A 17,973-nucleotide genomic window follows, 5' to 3' on the forward strand; every position below is an offset into this window, starting at 1 on the left:
ATGACCTAATTTCTTTGATAAACTCCATTTGCAAATTGGAAAAATATTCCTGTATGCTGTCCAGCATTGCGTAGTAAACTATGAATTGTATGTAAGGATCTATTCTGTAGTTGCATGTATAAATGTTCTTTCAAATAGAACAACATATTATTACTATCATCAGACTTTATGTATATTATATGTATAACTGTAATGTTAGTGATCACTGTGATAGTTCTAGTATGTGGTTAATCTTAAGATCAGCAGTGAAGCCAATCTGGATTATTGTCATCCTATGCCTAATTTAAATAATGGTTATTTGTACATCATTATATTTTATGTTGTATTTTTTAGAGAAAAGATTTCAAGGAAAGACAACTAAGGTAAATTTATATATGTATTGAATGGTTGCCTAATTTTTCGATACTAACTGTACCCTTCAAAAGCATGCTACATATATACCTGTTGACATATGTTTTGAAGAACATACAATATTATATATCAACAGAAGTTTTTTTCTGATAGTAGCATAAAAGATCAGTTGAATGACAACTCTTGTGCATCAAGACAAACCACTTATTTTATATCAATGAATTAAGCCCATTTTTATTCATTGCCAATTTTATTTGTCAATTGTATAACAAACATTTTAAATAAACGACAACATTTTTCAATTTTATACTATCACTTATTTCTAATAACCTAATTTAGCTCCATAGCTACCAAATGACAAGTAAAGTCATGTGGCATTTGTCAAAAAATGAGTAAAGCATATTGCTGGTTAAAGGATTAACTACAGAGTGCAGACATTGTCAAATTTTCTGGTTAACCCATTACCCCTATATACTAGATCCTCACAATTGACAACTAAAACTGACCTGTGGCTGTACAACCAATAAAAATAGGATGAAAAGGTACCCTTCAATTCTTGGCCTCATCACTCATACATAGTCATGTGGTACTTTTGAAAATGTAGTTTTATGAATGGTATATTGCTGTGAATTTTGTGAATTTGGTATTTTGTAAATTTTGAATTTTGTAAATTTTGCAATTTGTGCCTGTTGTATTTTGTGAATGGTGAATTTTGTATTGCTGCAAGTTTTGTCTTAAGGGGTTGAAGCATATGTTTTGTTATACTTTTTTATAGCAATGTAATGGTTGTGGAACAGAAAATGGAAATGCTTCAAAGAAGTGTAAAAGTTGTTCGAAGGAATTCATTTCGAAACGTGTAAATTCCATGGAAAGAATTAGGAAAATGCGTGTGACAAATCCTTCTCGCCAATAATAATAATAATAATAGTAATGGACTCCGTTACTTAAATTATAGTGAAAGCAGCTGACCCGACTACAATCACTCGTACCTTTCATGCAACTACAACGCTGATATGAGCGTGACACACAGTGCAGGGGCGGATCTAGGATTTTTCAAACATCAGTCATAAAACATCGGAGGCGCTTCGCACCTGGGGGGGTCTGAGGCATTCTACCCTGAGAAATTTTGAATTTCAGAGTCTTGAAAATGCCATTTTCATCGTTTTAGAGCAATACAAAATGTATTTTGTGGGCATCGTTTTTGCGTAAAAACAACACATTTTTCTTACGTTTTTTTTTCAAAAAAAAAAGTGAACAATACTTGAATGTTTTGCCAAATATTTAGGCTCATTATCATGCCAAATATATGGCTCATTAGCATGTCTAGGAACGTAAATTTATTTTACAATAATACTATTCAAAAACAGATATATTCCTTAAAATTTCTACCAAGTTGTCAGGCATAGATCCCCCTAGAGACCCCCATTCAAACCTCTATGTAATAAGTTAAGTTAGAAATTTGGTACTACAAGTGACAGTTCATAGATATAGAAAAGCTCAGACTCCAAACCATGCAAGTTTATTGTAACTCTTTACCCATCTCCACATCAGTGCCAGCAAATTCACCCTTTGAGAAAAACTCAAAATTTTTTTCTGCCAAAGATTAAGCAAAAATTATCAGAGTGAAAATTTGCAGTTAAGGTTAGCTTAATGCCATAAATGTTTATTAGGCATTTCACTAGACTATTATCTTCTGCAAGGTGTGCTATATAGCAATCACTAGTAGCATTGTATTATCAAATACAAACAGAATGTAACCAACATGTCTTTAATTATATAATTACATGAATGTTAAAAATGGTTTATGTGTCATGCTTACTGGTTATGATAAATATCTTTTCATATAATAAAAGCTTGTTTAAATGTAAATCAGAAATAATTTAGTTTAGAAATTATGATCATCAGAAAAATTACCTAGTGATCATGAAAAATACTTTGCTGTTTTGCCAAATTTCAAGGTTTATCTGCATACATAGGAAGACATTTTTACTTTATAGAAAATGCTTTTCATACATCAATAGCCCTTTGGAATTTATGGCAACAATGTGGTATGAGCCGTAGATTAACACACCTTTACATCTCTACATGAGGTGTTCAGTTAAAAAAGGGGACAATATGTGACATGGGACAACATTTCATGTATGTGAAATACTCAGGTTTAATACCATTCCAGTCAAATTGTCAAAATAAAAAGCTTCATGGATCATAAAACTCAAAATCACAGGCTATAGTAAACAGCTTCTCATGTAATCAATGTTAGTTTTCTCAAATCTTAAAAACAATATGTTATATAACAGTCCAATGATTGAATGATCAATGATCATAAACTGAAAAGCCCCAAACATTTGTTTATGATAAAGTAAATAATAGTATGGCACCTTATGGCTACAGATTTTTTGTCCATTGAAATATATTGCAGAAATGTAGGATTTCGATGCCATATAACGGCCACGATTCACCAAGCATTAAAGAAATCATAGCTAAAAGTCCTTCGGCAACAACAATTTTAGAAGCATCAATCTGCTTACCATACGCCATATTAACATAAATCGCATCACACACTCGCATAAATTGACTTTGATATATTGCATTCATGCATACACTTCACTTGTCCTTTACTTACGATTTTCGATGCAAATTTCTGCTGATAAAACTCAAAACAATGTTGGCTTTCTTTTGAACATCAATGACTGAAATGTCGCTCGCGAGATCGTCTTTGCCAAGCATTTACAATTCATCCATAAATTCTTCACCCTCTTGAAAAAATTCTCAGTTTGGAAAGCAGCATTCATGTCAACATATGAATTTGTAAAAGATTTCCATAAATTCCATCTGATTGTAGTTAAGTTTCTATCATGCTTATAAAAATTACTATGAAACGATCAAACATTCAATTCAGACATTGAGCTTGACTATGTTAGTTCAGTTGGCTATCAGTCGAAATCGGTCAAACCAATCACAGTAAGACAAAAATTCAAATGAACCAATTGTAAGATAGCAATTGGACTCCCTTATAGGTCCGGCCACCCTTATTATCGGTCGAGATTATTCTAGACTGTCCACTGATCTGGCCATTGACCAATAAAATAGCGTTTCTGGCGTTCATGGACTCCTTTATAAGTCGAACCAGTCAAGCCACCCCGCTTATCAGTCGGTTATTCCAGGTCAATTAAAATTCAACTGATCTGGTTACCAAGGAGATATTCATTGCATTAGTCATTAGTTTTCAATAATAAATAAAGCTGGATTTTTATCACGAAGTAAATGCGATAATAAAGTAAGAATAATTAATGATTTTTAATTAATATGAATAGGTAATTTTTGAATTTCAAACATCAGTCGCGCGACGGATTTGACATACTCTAGATCCGCCCCTGCACAGTGTGACAAGGCTGCAACATTGCAGATGCAGATACAGTCCATCCGAGGACATAGTTTCCTCTACCAAATTTCCCTCACATGGCTTTGGTCAACCCGGGCTAGGTTTACAGACACATTGCCACGAGCCGGGATTGAACCCGCGCCGTCTGGCTTACAGCTCACGTAATTAACCATTCAGCCACCCGCCCCGTCCCAAAGAGAACTAATGATGTACAGAGTTAGTATCAATTCTCAAGATACTTCTATACAATACAGACCAACCCAATATTTGCAAATGGGAATAATTTTGGAAGTGTGATCAATGTATGCTAAATATTTACATGCTACTAATTTGCTTCTGTGTATGTATCAAACTTTAAATATTCATCGGTCTGTGTACAGTATATGTATCTATAGGTATTTACTGTATGTACAATAATGTATGTATGTGTGTATGCATTGCTGTATAAGTGAATGTGTAGCATTTTTTTCAACTGGAAAGATGTGCGCAGGCCGAGCAGATGTGGTGGTGTTATTTTCCTCCTGTTGTTTTGCATTGTCTTAGGAAACTTTAGCAGCAGGAAAAAGACCATGACTTTCAGCAGAGCTTTTACAAACTTTTTTTAACTAATTATTTCCAGTCGTTCATGTTGGGAACGAATTTGCTTTAACATGATTGAAAATCACATTTTCTAAGGATTTTGCCACCGATGATTGCTTACGGCTTTTGTTACTATAAGCAAACTAAGAAAGTTTATTTGTAATCTTTATTTATTTTAGGCTTCTGTCTTAAATGAACATCATGACCAACACATTATTGTTTTGTCGTTCTGAAGACATGCAAAAGGCTATACCACTCACTTACACGGCACTCCTTGACCAGCTGCCAAGTTTCTTACTGAGACAGAGTATGGAAAAATAACAGAAAAGCTTTTTGACAATTTCATGCGACGTAAGTTTATAAAATTGGATGAACTCCATCTAAGGGCGAAAGCGAACGTGTGTTCATTTATGCAACATTCATTTATGAAAATCCATGATCTGGTGGTTCTATTAATCTGTTATTGAATATATTCTAATCCAACCCTTAGACTTACCTCACAATATATTACGCATACACAGGCTTAGCATAGTGATCAGGCATTAAAATTATAACATTTGATAAGTTCTATTTCAGGACCTTTTGCATATTAAGACACACGTGATTACCAGTACAGTACATACACAAACACTTTCACGTTTCCGTTGATTAGAACAAATATAAATTAAGGTCGAATGGTGAACATTGTATTATTAATTAAATGAATTCCTAGTTTGTTTTTAACTGTATTGGTATTACTCATGTGATAGTTTTGTATGCAAATGAAAAAACATGTACTAGTTAGAATGTGTAATTAAGGATGAAATTTTGCAAATATTGTTTCTTATCAGGATTAAACTGATGTCCTTGGAATGTTAAACACATGCGATAACCATTCCACCACAGAAACTGTATGAACAAACGTTTTTTGCTTTCATTGAATAAAAATAAAAATCAAATTAGGAGTTAATGATAATAAGGAACGTCTTCTATCTATATATTGCAAGTGGGGAAGCCAGCAGGAAAATTTGTTCATGCTATGCAAATTTTACATTATCATTGTTCATTTCTTTAGAAAATGATTGTTTCTGCCATCATGAACGCGAAAATATTTGCATAGCAAGACTTTTTCCACCTCTGAGATGGGTTGGATCAAATCGACCGAACTCAGTTTAGTTTATATCGTGTGAATAGGGCTTAAATCGTAATACTTGCAATGTCAATCATTTTCGTAAAATTTTCATGTGCATAAGACGACCTGACTTTGTGAGCTGGCTTTGCCATTGTTCGTATTCCATTTCCATGAAAAGATCCACTTAAGCAACTAATTTCTCGTAGTAGTGTTGCTGATACAATAAGAAATGATCCTACTGTATTCTACAGCTACTAGTTTGAAAGACTAGCTTTAACTTAATAATCAAAATCCATGTTTGTCGTTCGATGTATTCTGAATTAACTACACTTTCAGTTTCAACCAACAATATAAAAGCATGCAAATACAAAAACAATAACAAATACGTAAGAGCCAGCATTTTGCTGATGCTTACATTTCATAGCGATATAAATTATATGATTTATATCCTTTTTTGTCTTTGAAGCAGAACATCTATTTCAACTTTTATTGTTCATGGTATTGGTTACAGACTTACAGTTTTCAGTATGCTCATTACATTATATTTCTAGGGGAGATGGAAGTGGAAGAAATGAGCCATAAAGTGTTGGTCAAACACACGCTAACACATTGGACGAATTTTCCCAGTCAAGTTCTTCAACCTTAGCTGACAACAACTGTGAAATCCCCTACAACACCAACAAAAACCCGAACAATCCCAACGAAAACCCACACAAGGCAAACGTACACCATAACGACAACAGCCAAAACTCCAAAAACGCTAACAAAAACCCTGTTTACAACGGCAAAGAAAACCCAAACAGCGTCGTCAAAAACGCTTGCAACATCAATGAAAAGCCGAACAACGTCAACGAAATTTTTAACCAAACGAAGAAAAACGCTAATGATACAAACGAAAACACAATTATTACAATCGGATGCACTGATGTTAATGACATTGCTGAGACTATCGAGATTAATGGTAACAATACTAACGAAGAACAACAGTATTTTCAAAAGTTTTGTAGCTACGACAAACCTGATGAAGATGAAGAACCAGTTTCGAAGAGCCCGAAAATTTTAACGTCCACTCAAAGTATTTATCAGAAGAAAGTTAAAATAGATATTAAATGTTTCTTTATCTTCAGTCTGTAGTATTTATTTGTACCAATGTACTTACTGTTGCAATAACAAATTTCAGTTCGTCATACAAAAGTACAAAAAATGTATAGCGTCTTATACTAACATCGACATTTTAGGTGTTCAGAAAAAAAACAAATTATTTTGTTACAGAAATAGGAATCACGCCACTATTAAACGAATCAACAGCAAACTGCAAACATTTAAAGTTTGTGTATTTGCTAAATGCTTTTATTTTATTAATAGCTATGTATGTTACCCTAAAAGAAAAGATATCCTAAGTCTTATTGTATATTGTCTCTCTACAATTTTATAACAAGACATACATTATCTAAAAATGTATTTTATATTTTAATCAGGCGAAGGCTCAAAGTTAGTGGTTTTTAATGAAGACAAGATACCTCAAGCTTTATGCACATTATTTTCTATGAAAACTTTGCACAACCGCCCTGTACCAAGAAGTCATGTTGGCATAGTCATTGATTACGTAATGCCAAACTGTAAACTCAAGCCAGTTTCTTCAACAGAGTTTGATGGAGATTTTGTCGAAAAAGGGGCGTTTTACGAATGGCCGCTTGAATTGTTGGCATTGAATAATAACTTCCCGAAATAAATTGATAGTTAGTGTATGTAAAATAATGTAAATATATCTTCCATATAGTTTTTTTTATATTGATTGCTATGCAATTGAATTTTGGTAATGGATTAATTTTATTTTCCCTTGATTGTTTTTAGTCATATACGTTTTGATTTTAGTCTTATAACACGTTTTGATTATAATTCATCATCATCGCGCAGTTTAACAAGTTAAAAAATATAAGTCATATGAGTTTTTGATATGAGTTAACAGATTTTTAAAAAATTATTTTGGGAAATATTTCTGGTGACGAACAACCAAATATTTAATTTACTGCAGTTGATTGTAAATTGTTTAACAAATGTCGTTACGGGAATGGTCAAATGTCACAACATACGTAATTAGTTATGGCTTTATATTCACTCTCAAATCGTTTAACTTCTCTAACGTAACAAATGTGACAATTTATTCTTGGTAAGAAAGACCGTGTACTGATTAACGTTGTTAAAGGCATTAAAGTTATTATTCTCTTTATTGTTGCATACACCATCACCAGTACATAGCAAAAATATTTTTCTTATCGATAGGCGCTATTAGTAAACCATGATTTCCTTTGAGTTACAATGTTTACTAATTTATTCATAAGTGTAATAATGTGTAAGTGGTTGTAAATAAGGATAGTGTGTATATGTGGATAATTAGTGAAGTAAGTGGAGTGTAATGTGTATAGTAATGGTGTATAGTGGTATAGTGTGGTAGTGTGTAGTGTATAGTGTGTATATGTATAATGTGTATAGTGTGTATAGTGTATAGTGTATAGTGTGTATAAATAATGTAAAATAAGTAAAGTGAAAATGTAAATTGTAATGTAATACAATGGTTTACAACTTGATCAATGGTACAACAATGGTGAACAATGTGTAAAAGAATAGAACGTTTCAAAAAAATCAACAATAAAAGATAACACTAGACCAAAACAAACGTGTAACCTCGCGCAATGTTGAGATAAAAGAAAAATCATAATAAGAATATTTAAGGACTTTTCAAAATGCACGTTTCACTTTTAATATTACAAATGATAATTTATGGCGTTTTCCCGTTTTTGCAACAGATCATATCAGTAATGGATAACAATGCTTCCAGTCTCCCGGGAATGATAATTATGACCCGTATTAGCTGCTCTAAGGCAGGGGTTTCATGGTTGCACCCACTCATTGTAGCTGGATTCATACAGTATAAATACAAGTTTAATAACAAGTCATTTATCACTAGCAACATTAGCAATCATCGATCTTATCATCAGAACCATTGTCATCAAAAAGATCATCGTCTTCATTGTTGCTGTAGCTTTCAATATCACTCTCATTGCTAACTAAAGTATCCAAAACATCGCGACTGTTAATACAGGAGAAGTGCTTGGATCCAAGGTCTAGCTGTTGCTTTGCAAAGTTTATACCCTTGTATCGCAAAGCTATCTCACCCAAAATAACACGTCTTGATTTATGAGACGAAGAAGCATACAAGGATTTCTAAAAAATAATAGATTACATGGCATTTGGTTTCTTCCACAAAAACATTTTATGTACGCTAAGGTTCCTTCATTATGTTTGTTGCGCACGACTTATTGTTTATTTTCTCCATACATATTCGTGGTGCTTAACGGAAGATTATATGTATATACCTCAGATTCAACTCTTTCATTTGACAAACATTCCTAGTGTCTTTCACTGAAACTCTTTCTACAAAACGTGTTGAAAATTTGAGAAGCTCAAAAAATCTAAAAAGCTTATGTCTTACAATGATTTGTTTAAAATGAGCACATGGACTCTTTTACAGTACATACGTGACTTTCATTATACATACCTGAGTTTAGACTTTGTTCCATGTCTTTTACTTCCGCTTTCAACTTTGGAATAACGATATCTTTGTAATATCGCAAATAATTACTCATCTCTTGCTTAATAAGAATTAACTCCTCCTCCAGTCTTTCTAAATGTTCGAACTTGTCAACAATTTTACATTTCAGTCGAACAGAAATTTCTATATAAAGATGTTTTATAACATTACGTTTAAGTAACTTTAAGTTCTTACTTAAGGCATGTTGGAATTTACAGAATATGTTTTAGGTACACACCATTGAGAGTCCAGGGAAACATGCCATCAACCAGAGAACACTCGTCGAGTCTTACTGTTTCTTCTTGACCATGCACAACAAACTGTAATACGTTGAATATGCGCATTTTTTTGTCAATGTTTTTCTGATCACTAGACATCTTCTGTCTTATCTTTGTTCTTGCTTTTGCTGAGTCTACAGGCAAAAGAAACAGGTAAGTATACTAAATAAGAAACAATCTATTTTGCCTTAAATTTGCAATGACTTCAGTATGGATTCTTGCTAACAAATGCACTCCTCTTATGTAGTAATATACGTGTATATGTAAAACATACTTCCCAATTTTACAACGCTTGCTTTCCTTTGTACTATGGCAAAGACAACATTTCTAGTTCATTCTTAAGACACTTCAAGGCACTTTCCAAAATAACTTTTTCCTCTATCAAGCAGTACATCGGCGGTTATATCACGACAAAGCTTGGCAGTCAGTGATTTAACTCTTTACGTTTATCCTCAACGGTGGAGTATCTTTGAATTATCTTTTTTGACAGGGCAGAAAGATAGTCTTCAGTCTCAACACACGAGATGTTTACATTTGATGTCAATAAAGAGGTATCGGTTAAAGAGGAGGTCAAAACGTACAATTCCTCTTCTTCGGCTAAATACGTGAAGAAGGAGCTTTCCATTTCTACAGAAACAGAAAAAAATATGATATACTGCACAGTCGTATTAAATTATGCCAGCAAGTAAAACCCGGTTACCTTTTGCAATACGTTGAACTTCACTCTTCCACTGCAAGAAATCAACGTGGTTCGAGAGAGATTTACGCCAGAAACCATTTCATCAAGTTCTTTCCTTGTATTTTCTTGAGCTTCTATATACTAAAAGAAAATAACTTATCAGGATGACGGCTGTTAGTAGCGTTATTTGGCCGCATGTACAAAATAGTTTTGAGAAGCAACCTTTGCATATCTCTTGCAGAGGGAGCTGGACAGATCACATATTTTCCGTTTATTCCACGCAAGAGCATGTTCAGTTATGAGTTCTTCTCTTGCTAAAATTGTCAAAAAAGCACATACATAGCATGACACATCAATTGAAAACCATAAAAAATGTTCCAGTAACTTGAGACCAACGTGGACGATAGCTACGTTATATGGATAATCGTTCTATCCAACAAATAAAGTCTACAATATAATTAAACATATTTTATAAACTTATTTTAAGTAACACTTACACTCGGGTAACATGTACTTTGTAGTGTTGGCCAGTCTCGAAAGGTAACTATTAATCTGCTCAACTTCCTCTCCTGTGGAATATGCAGAACCTTTTGCCACCGTCCTCCCACAATACCTTAAAATAAGACGAGTTTGGAAATTCTTGTTTATAAGAAATTCATTAATGTCTGAGTAGACAATACTGAGAGTGAACATCGATATACGTATAAGTACACAGCCAGCATTCATTATAAAAACACATGATACCAGTGTACCTGGCATGTCCAATTATGTGCTTTGGCATGCATCACAGATAAAGCAGGTTTTATTTCGTGAGCATTTGACTCATCCGACTTTGATGCCTTCACTGCCCACTTCCAATATTTACATATGATATCTTGCCAAATGTATTTAACATTGTTTGGAATCATTTTGTGAACATGGATGTAATTAGAGTAGCCATAAATCTCTCCGCGAAACATGTTTACAGCCCACTGAGCAATTGCATGCCGGCAACCTGCAATTTCCAGTCCTGTTTCGTCTAGACGACTCTTTCGTTTTCCTTTATTTCCAGCAGCTCGCCAATTACTTTCACCACATTTCCCGTCATCAGAAAAGTTCTGTAACACAAAAGATTCAAATTCGAACCATGATCGTGGAAAAACGAACATTTATATATTGATTCAGAAAAGGCTAAACTGTCGATTTTATTATTTATTACAATGAATACAATAGCCAAAATGCAAAACCAATAATAATGAATAAATATCATTATCAAAAGGGTAAGTATTGAGTTATAATGAAAAGAACTTTACTCATGTAATGGTGTATTGTACTGAACTGTACAAAACATTTCAACATCAGTGCAAAGCATGACCTCCAAATTACCCGAACTTGGGGAGTGGAATAAACCTTTCTAATATGCTCTGAAACATGTTCATTCGAAGAAATAAAAGATCTCCATAGTAAGACTGACTTTGTTCTCTATAAGAGAGAAAACAAGAGTTTACATTATGAAAGGCTCCTTAGAATGTGTAAAATTACAGAGTTTGACATAATACCTTCCTGAATGTTTATATCGGTATAACTTCATGTTGCCATCTACATGACAGGAGTGTTGGTTGGATGAGCAACTAGGACAAAACATCCACTCTTTTCCCTGGGCTTTTTCCACCTCATAATTAAAATATTTCCATTCTCGAAAGGCTTTTGTGAACGTTCGTGGATTTATTGATCCAAACTAAAAATTGAAAGAAAGTAGAAATCACATAGAAAAAATTGTAGACTTTTGCCACACATACATATACATTTTTCATGAATTTGGATGTTTTCCATAACACTAGTGACAATGGTAATTGCTTTACACAAAAAACTATGTACAATGCTGAGAGTTTACACTTAGTAATGTGGCATACACACAAAGTATTTATGTACGCACCCTTCCTTTTGAAACACTTATGTCTTCCAATGATCTAATAAAACTGGACTCAGAACAACCTGGCATTCTCTTTTGCATTGTGTTCCACAGCAGAAGTAAATCCTGTGAAAATAACACATTTAAAGACTTTGGATTTGCTGGCCAGTAGCCATTACCAAGAATATCTGCAAGTGTCGGCATCAAGAATGCTGAACAAGAAACACACTTGAATGATGTACTGTTTATGTCAAAGCGACCTAACAATAGAAAAAGATTAATAAACATGATAACTAAAAAGACATTATGTACATAGGATGGCAGTTTACTGTATACATGTAACTATTACAGTATGTAAGAAGAATACTACAGTAAATTAATGAGTAAATTATATAGTAGTCCTTCACAACACTGATGAAGAAGGAAATCAAAAATGTTTAAAGATTAATGTCAACAGTTGTCGGTTCAATAAGATTACATTTTATTGGAGCAAACACAAAATTTTGCATGTTCAACATTGCAAGTATAAAATACTTTGTACATTACCTTGTGTTGTACAAATAGTCAGCATGTCCTTACTGGGCACGGAGTGAAAGGTTGATTTTCTAGAGCAGCCATGACAAAACTTTTGGACAGGATGCAAAGAAACATAGCAATCTAAGAAACAAATATAATAAATTTTCATCATTAGACTGGGAGATAAAACCTTTTTGTATAAATAATAGAATTATATCACCCCAAATTATATACCTATAAGTAGCTACATATGTAGGTTGATTTTGACATCAGTTAGCATAGTGCATATGACATTTAACATACTTTTACCATATTTACATGACATACCAACTTCAATTATTTGTCCATTTTATCCAATGAATGTGATGGCTGAAGTGGTCTGAAATGATTACCCATCCACCCATGTCTATCATGGAATGGCTTTCTTTCATGAATTTTCCTATCACATTCAACACAGACTGGCCAGTTACTACCACACTGATGACACTTTATCAAGCCTGGAGATTCCCCACAATTGAAGCATGGTGTGCCTTTATCAACTGATTCACATTGGATCAAGGTTTCGAATATGGTAGATCTATTATTTTCCCAAAGAGAATGAAGCTCTTCCATGCGATCAGACCATTTCTTGGCATCCTCTTTCTCTGAAGCCAAAAGTCCTCTGCATTCAAATATAAGATTCTCTAGCTCTACAAAACAATAATGACTTATATTATAAAAATTTAACCAGTAAAGAAATTAAAATTGTTAGCTGAGTGAGCTTGTTGTGGACAATTTCTGATTAAATGAGACGGTATATGATCTAAGACAATTTCAAATAAAGGTGCTCAATATCAAAGTGGATAGAGCTACATACATGCATTTCAACAAATTATTGCAATTATTGATTTCAAATGCAATTATTAGTTTTACCAAAAGCATTTCAAGCATGAGCAATCATTAGACAAATCTATTACATTTAACTTAATATTATACATATACATTGATGCTTACCAATATCAACGTCTGTTTGCTTGTGCTCATCATTTACTTGAAAGTCATCAGCCACAGAGCTATCATACTGCTGGTTATCTAATATAAATTTACAATGCAATTTCTTATACAGTACCTAACTTAAACAACATTGACCTGTAACAGTTTTAGGTACAACCATGCATGGTAATGTAATGACAGTTTACTCAGTTGTCTTTCTGCTTACCCATAAGAAACTAAATAGTCAAATCTGCTAAGGACACTGGACAAAATTGTTTGAGCCATATATGATTTAAAGCAGCAAAATTGTACAGTCAATATTTCAAGTACAAAATTTCATAGCATGATGTAGTTACACATGCATACTACATATTATTTAGCATAAAATTGCAAACAAGAACAACAATCTCAACATACTACTGAAGATAGTAAATTTTAATATAAATACTAAATATTAACATTACCATTTTGCTTAATTGATCCTTGACGGCAGCGGTAAGGCGTGTGGGTCAACCTCTTACAACCAACTTGCACTAAGCGAAAATGAGAAGGCTTTTTCCCCCGACATTTTGATTCTTTTTCTTTCGCCAACAAGGCTAAACCATCATTCAGAACTTTCTCCAGAGTCTCGGATTTCTTCTTTTTACACGCTGTATATCAAGGTAGAATAAATAATAGCTTAATTGTAGTTAAAATTTGCCTAATTTTATACACAATGATTCCATTTCTTTTGAACAGCAATATCTATAATATGGTGAATTCTTACGTTTTGGTCGTTTTTCCGCCATGTTAACTTTTCGCGAGTGCGCAAAACGTATTGAATTTGGATAGTTACGGAGTTTCCCTTGGATTGATGATTATTATCTATTTAAGCCGTTTTGTCAATTGATGCTATTCATCTATTTAAGCTTGAGACTGTGTTGAAACATTAAACAACGCCATGGCCTCAGTTTGTAACACACCGTGCCAATTTTGTGCGCGAAACTGGCTGTTCTTAATTGTTATAATCACGACTGCTACAATACATTTCGCGCCTATTGTCTTGCAATTTATGTATGTAGAAGATATTATCTGTAGCATGTAATACAAGATTATGATATTGACAAGAGCTTCCTTTTGCGTAGTAGTTTTGATATTTGTATCCGGTAGATATCATGTAACTGATGTAAGGTATAAATAATATTGATGTTCCTATAAAATATATAGCATAAGAATTTTCATCCTTTTATGTTCTACTTCTACATTCGGTATTTTCACGACACCTATGCAACATGACTGAATGCATTGTGGAATCACTGTCAGCGCTTGCCTATTAAATTCGGTCACCGCACGCCACTGGGAACAAGAAAACTTAAGCAAAAATTAAAATATAAATAAAGTTTAACATTTTTTCAGTATTTTTATTTTAAATATTTTAAGAAAAATACCAGATTTACAATACTTGGAATTTAAAAAGTTTCTTTATTACTTTAAAAACCTAGATTGATATATATCTTTGTTCTTGGAAAGAACGTTTAACGAAATTCAAATAATTTACTTGAAGAATTGATTCTTGGGTTTTTTTTTATCTAATCCAGTAAACGTTATAAACTCCAGTTAAACTAGTCTTCACATAGAAACGTATTTATCATAAAAAACACCCTTCTATTTTACGCAATAGTTCACCAGCTCTACTGTTATATCTTTTTTGAAGAAATAAAGTCTGGTGATACTTCTGATGCTGAATCCCCTTCAAATTTACACGCTCATACGGAGAAAATAAAAGGTATGCTTATTTCATTAGAAGGTAAATATACAAATTTGGGCTTCATTACATGAACACTTTAATGTCAAAAAGAGAGTAAATCGTGAAAGTACGTGAAATCTAGATCAATTTGATTGCATTGATTCTTCAAATATTCTTTAACTTATGTTTATAGATATTGTTCAATGTTATAAAACAAAGCGGTTAGAACATTTTGCAATCACAGATAACGGAAAACGTTGTAAATTTTGGTGTTATTTTTAGGTTGTAGTATTTCAAATAACACATGTTACTTTTGTGACATTAAAATACTTAAAAAACCAGCATTGATTATAATTAATTTTATATACAAAACCTCAAACGTATTGCACATCCAGGTGTCGCAGTTCTCTTTATTCCTTCCCAAAAAAGATACAGTTCTAAAGGGGAACTTTAGAACTTTGCATTGCACTTTGCATTGCACTGGATTCAATTTCAACACAACTCTGCTCTAAACTTTCCCTTAATATTTTCAAAAAACAATAGGAACTAATTCTGCCTCGTTTTTGGGAGGTAAACTCAATTCAAATCAGGAGAGTTTAGCTCGATCATGACACAAGATGGATGTAAAACTCCATAAACTGGCGAGCGATAAAGTGAAGAACAAACAAGACTGGACCAAAACTACTTTAAATTAAAACTTAGTAGTAGAAACACTCTTCAAGTATCGTGTTAAAAAAAATAGTTGTACTACTACTGTGCTACTTACCGGAGTCTCGAAATGTTTCCTTTTCTGTTGCTATTTCAGCATCCGCAAACCACGGAAGTTGGCGGATTGTTTAATAAATAAAACTTTAAAAAAGTGTTTGTGTTAGAAAAATAAATAGTTTTGATAATTTCTATACTCGCAATCGTGGTGGTCAATTCAGGGTGGGAGACAAAGTTTTGATTTCATGAGCCCGCGTCTTTCCACTGACTTTGACCACCAAAATCCGCCATGTTTTTGACCACTGGCCGCGCGCTAGTAATTTATAGTAATTTTGTTGACGTGTTCCCTCCAGGCGCCGGTTGTATAAAGCTCTTAACTACTTTTTCACTACACTTTTTGCAGTTAAAAAGTTGTTAAATTTAACCACGCGGTTAAGTCGGTTGTATAAAAAAGTAGTTAGCGCTAACTGCAGTTAAAAGGTAGTTAAAGTTAACTACGGTTTTATACAACCGGCCCCATATCTTATAGAACTCAATGTGGTTATACATAAGCTGTAAAAATTCACACATCAGATTATTATAGTGTAATCTTTCTTGGTGTGTTTATTATCTGTATTATTGTTTTAGCGATAATCAATGGCGATAGTAGTGTAAGCCCTCAATACCCAACCTCAAGATCTTACGTTTTGTCATATCCAGTTCCTTTAAAATCGAATGTGTTTTTTTCAGATCCATTTTAATATGCATATATAAATATTCTCCACTCTCCCCTCCTCCCGATGATCGAACTGTCAATGTCTCTGCCTCACGTACGAACAACTACAGTTAATACTTCATGTTGTTTTTTTGTAGGTGACGTCATTTGCTCAAGTAATGTTAGATCCATACTACCGAACAATTAATGGTTTTAAAGTTTTAGTTGAAAAAGAATGGTCGTCCTTTTTACATCGTTTCTCACATCGCTGTAATCATACACATTCAACGCAATCAAGTGGATTCACGTCTGTTTTCTTGCAATTTCTTGATGGCGTCCATCAGGTTATCATTGTTTCTTAAAGTTATCTTAAATAATTGGGGTTAAAATTGTCTTGTGTCAGTTGTGTTGAGTATTGTGCGAAACGTTTTTTATATTACACAAAAAAAGTTTGACCAAAGCTTGAGTTAAGCATAAATTTTTTGAAAACTTTATTCGATCAAAAATTTTAGTCATAAATTTTCTCGCCATAAATTTGAAATAAACATTTAACTCTTAAGAGCAACTCTTTCGTGGTCATTATCTGCAAAGTTTTCTTGCATTGTTTGTGTTCTCAGTTATTTATATTTACATGAAAGTTTGGAAAAATTACTCATTTCTACATATTTCTTATGTTCTCAGATATTACGTCAGTATCCACTATCCTTCGAATTCAACGAGTATTATTTACATTTCCTCGCCTATCATCATGTCTCCATGCGTTTTCGTACGTTTTTTACTGGATTCAGAGCACGAACGTGTGCAGTTGGGTTGGCTATCAGATGCTAAAAAGAAAGATGCAAAGACTTCTAAATCTCACATAAAAAGTCTTTGGGATTACATCGACATGCTACACAAAAAATCACCTAGAAAGGTGAGTTGTTGATTTGCAGCCATATTTTAGCAAATCTAGAAGATTTCTTTCTCGTAAACCAGATTTAATACATTATCTCTAAATTCCCAGGTGCTTCGTCCTCATTGCAACGTTTCCATCTAAAATTATGGAGTTATTTTGTTTCGGAGAATGTCTCCACTGGTCCAGAGTTTGATCAAGAAGTCATAAATGAGACAGAAACTGCTGCCGAGGAAGGACAACAGAAGTTAGAAGACAAGTACGATACCAACAGGTATGAATAAGATATTTTCGTTAAGAAGTAAGCGCGTTCCATTTAAAACGTAGCAAAGTACCTCTACGATTTGCGTGTTTCCATTAAAAATTAGTGAAGTACTTCGATACTTAGCGTGTTTCCATTTGAAAATTATTGAGTACTTTAATAGTTAAGATGTTTCCATTTAAACATTATGTAGTGTTATTTTTTGTTGCAAACTTTACTATAAGGTTAAAAAAGTGATTAATAATATTCAACCATGCGTAAATTATTGAATAAAATAGCTAACGCTTCATATTGTTTACTACAAGCTGTCGAAGTGGTATGTTTTGTGGATCGGTTCATAACG

General features: G+C 33.3%; 6 long non-coding RNA genes across 7 annotated transcripts; 2 read left to right on the plus strand and 4 right to left on the minus strand.

Moving 5' to 3' along the window:
* Positions 1 to 4,514: 4,514 nt before the first annotated feature.
* Positions 4,515 to 6,750, plus strand: LOC124455440. Its single transcript, XR_006951853.1, has 2 exons — positions 4,515 to 4,663; positions 5,975 to 6,750. It is a non-coding gene; the product is annotated as an uncharacterized LOC124455440 (long non-coding RNA).
* Positions 6,751 to 9,663: 2,913 nt separating this feature from the next.
* LOC124455434 lies at positions 9,664 to 10,047 on the minus strand. Its single transcript, XR_006951846.1, has 2 exons — positions 9,994 to 10,047; positions 9,664 to 9,920 (listed from the first exon to the last, which is right to left on the minus strand). It is a non-coding gene; the product is annotated as an uncharacterized LOC124455434 (long non-coding RNA).
* Positions 10,047 to 10,551, minus strand: LOC124455437. Its single transcript, XR_006951850.1, has 3 exons — positions 10,470 to 10,551; positions 10,195 to 10,286; positions 10,047 to 10,113 (listed from the first exon to the last, which is right to left on the minus strand). It is a non-coding gene; the product is annotated as an uncharacterized LOC124455437 (long non-coding RNA).
* Positions 10,552 to 11,016: 465 nt separating this feature from the next.
* Positions 11,017 to 11,399, minus strand: LOC124455436. Of its 2 annotated transcripts, none has more exons than XR_006951849.1 (2): positions 11,338 to 11,399; positions 11,017 to 11,069 (listed from the first exon to the last, which is right to left on the minus strand). It is a non-coding gene; the product is annotated as an uncharacterized LOC124455436 (long non-coding RNA). The 2 variants fall into 2 exon arrangements; XR_006951848.1 differs by having other exon boundaries at positions 11,265 to 11,397.
* A 2,539-nt stretch (positions 11,400 to 13,938) lies between these two features.
* Positions 13,939 to 14,152, minus strand: LOC124455438. The gene is made up of 2 exons (XR_006951851.1): positions 14,118 to 14,152; positions 13,939 to 14,001 (listed from the first exon to the last, which is right to left on the minus strand). It is a non-coding gene; the product is annotated as an uncharacterized LOC124455438 (long non-coding RNA).
* A 2,516-nt stretch (positions 14,153 to 16,668) lies between these two features.
* On the plus strand, positions 16,669 to 17,369 carry LOC124455435. Its single transcript, XR_006951847.1, has 2 exons — positions 16,669 to 16,820; positions 17,158 to 17,369. It is a non-coding gene; the product is annotated as an uncharacterized LOC124455435 (long non-coding RNA).
* Positions 17,370 to 17,973: the final 604 nt, after the last annotated feature.

This window comes from Xenia sp. Carnegie-2017, unplaced genomic scaffold (genome assembly GCF_021976095.1).
Source record: "Xenia sp. Carnegie-2017 unplaced genomic scaffold, XeniaSp_v1 HiC_scaffold_4, whole genome shotgun sequence".
In the NCBI taxonomy this organism is placed as follows: domain Eukaryota; kingdom Metazoa; phylum Cnidaria; class Anthozoa; order Malacalcyonacea; family Xeniidae; genus Xenia; species Xenia sp. Carnegie-2017.